The sequence below is a fragment of the Dipodomys spectabilis genome, unplaced genomic scaffold (genome assembly GCF_019054845.1).
Source record: "Dipodomys spectabilis isolate Male_0828 unplaced genomic scaffold, ASM1905484v1 ptg000489l, whole genome shotgun sequence".
NCBI lineage: Eukaryota > Metazoa > Chordata > Mammalia > Rodentia > Heteromyidae > Dipodomys > Dipodomys spectabilis.
The window spans coordinates 352,806-355,143 of NW_024871166.1; the positions used below are offsets into that span (position 1 = coordinate 352,806).

The following is a 2,338-nucleotide window of genomic DNA, read 5'->3' on the forward strand; positions in this document are numbered from 1 at the left end:
TCACATCGTACATTATAAATATATTAGAAACCACAGGAAGAAATAAAACACCACTTGTGTCCTTATCATGGGGTTCATTTACCTTAACATCATCTTATCTAGTCATATGCACATGCTTTTGACCTTTTTTTTTTTAAATTGTGAAAATACCATACAGAGGAGTTACAATTACATGGAAAATGTAAAGAGTACATTTCTTATCAAGCATTGTTGCCTACTCCTTTTTTTCGCCTTACCATACCTTCTTTGCTTATCCCAGATATGCATTAGTTATTGCAAATAAGGGATACCACAGGACCTATGTTTCTTTTTTTATATTGTGAAAATGCCATACACAGGGGTTACAATTACATGCGTGAGTTATTGAGTACATTTTTTTTTTATTGTGAGAATACTGACAGAGGAGTTACAATTACATGGGCAAGATTTCTTATCAAGCATTGTTGCCTCTCCTTTGTTTCCCCTTCCCATCCCTTCCCATACTCCCCCACTTTCCCCACCCTGTCCTCCTCCCCCCAAAGTTGTAAAGTTCATTTTTTGACATAATAACTTGTACATCTCATTGTTGCAATGGGTCCACTTGCTCCTCCTTTGTTTCCCCTTCCCATCCCTGCCCATCTCCCACCCCCCACACCCACCAACCCCTCCCTCCCCCAGCCCCCCCCACTGTCCACATCCCTCAACACCCGGCCAAAATCATTTTTTGACATAACGACTTGTTCATCTTATTGTTGCAATGGGTCCACCTGCATCCCTTTTTAAACGATTTGTGTTTCCCTTCCACTGCACAAAGTATACCAACATCAAACACAGTGAAAACAGGGGTTTTAGCTTGCAGGAGGAACATACAAAGCAACAAAGAATTCATCTTATAAATATCTTAGAAACAATCGCAAGAAATAAAAACCATTTGAATCCTTATCTTGGGGTTCATTTTGCCTTACATCAACTTATATGATGTTTTCTGCTTGTAGCAGACACATACTAGTTATTGCAATTAAGGAAACCATGGGACTTATCTTTCTTTGGGCCTGGCTTACTTCACTTCTTTGGGCCTGGCTTAATTCACTTAATATAATTTTTTCCATGTCTTTCCATTTCCTAACAAACTGGGTGATGTCATTCTTTCTGATGGAGGCATAGAATTCCAGTACACACACACACACACACACACACACACACACACACACACATTTTCTTGATCCATTCGTTTACTGTGGGGCCTCGGGTTTTGTTCTGTATCTTAGCTTTGGTAAATAATGCTGCAATGAACATAGTTTTGCTGGTAGTTTTAGTATGGTCTTGTTTGTGATCATTTGGGTGAATGCCCAAAATGGGATTGCTGGGACTTAGGGGCGCTCTATTGTAGTCTTTTGAGGAACCGCCATACTACTTTCCAAAGTCTTTGAACAAGTTTAAACTCCCAACAACAATGCATTAAGGTTCCCTTCTGTCCACATACCCTCCAGCATCTGTTCTTTTAAAAATCTAGAATGCTTCACGAAGTTGAGTGTCATCCTCATTCAGGGGCTATTCTTCTCTTTATTGTTCCAATGTTAGTGTATGTGCTACTGAATTGAGCACAGAACATTTTTTATACATAAAGTGTAATTGATTTTCTTAAACTAGACAATTCCACAAAAATTAAATTCAAAAGAATTGTCGTGAAGCCGGGCGCTGGTGGCTCACGCCTGTAATCCTAGCTACTCAGGAGGCTGAGATCTGAGGATCGCGTTCAAAGCCAGCCCGGGCAGGAGAGACCGTGAGACTCCTATCTCCAATAAACCACCAGAAAACCGGAAGTGGCGCTGTAGCTCAAGTGGTAGAGCGTTCGCCTTGAGCTGAAGAGCTGAGGGACAGCGCCCAGGCCCAGAGTTCAAGCCCCACAAACGACAAAAAAAAAAAAAAAAAAAAAGAATTGTCGTGAAATTTTAGAACCATGTATTTCTTACATAAGAACACATTTAAGAATAAAGTCAAGTTTGACATGTCAAAAACAAAATAATACCAGATATTTGTTGTTCAACAGATGTGTAGGAGGAGGAATTCAATTATTCTGTACAAGGAACCTGCCCTAATGAACACTATAGAAAGTGTTAAGGTTTGTTAAAAGTTTTAATGTTTTAAATATGTTTAATTTTGGGAATTTGCTCATATATGCCAAAATTAAGACTATTTAGCAGGTTGTAAAACTTTTTCATAAAGCATTTAAGATTCATGGTACATACTACTAAATATGTACATTTCAGAGTTTATAGAAACTTTACTAATGGGAAGTTGCAAAGTGTTTGTGTAAAGAAGCAGATTTAAGACATTAACTGCACAGTTTCTGTTAAAA

The 2,338-nt window shown here is 38.6% G+C and overlaps 1 non-coding gene across 1 annotated transcript; it reads right to left on the reverse strand.

The window, feature by feature from the left end:
* Window positions 1-1,482: 1,482 nt before the first annotated feature.
* Window positions 1,483-1,584, reverse strand: LOC122098739. Its single transcript, XR_006145802.1, has one exon. It is a non-coding gene; the product is annotated as a U6 spliceosomal RNA (small nuclear RNA).
* Between the last annotated feature and the right edge of the window lie 754 nt (window positions 1,585-2,338).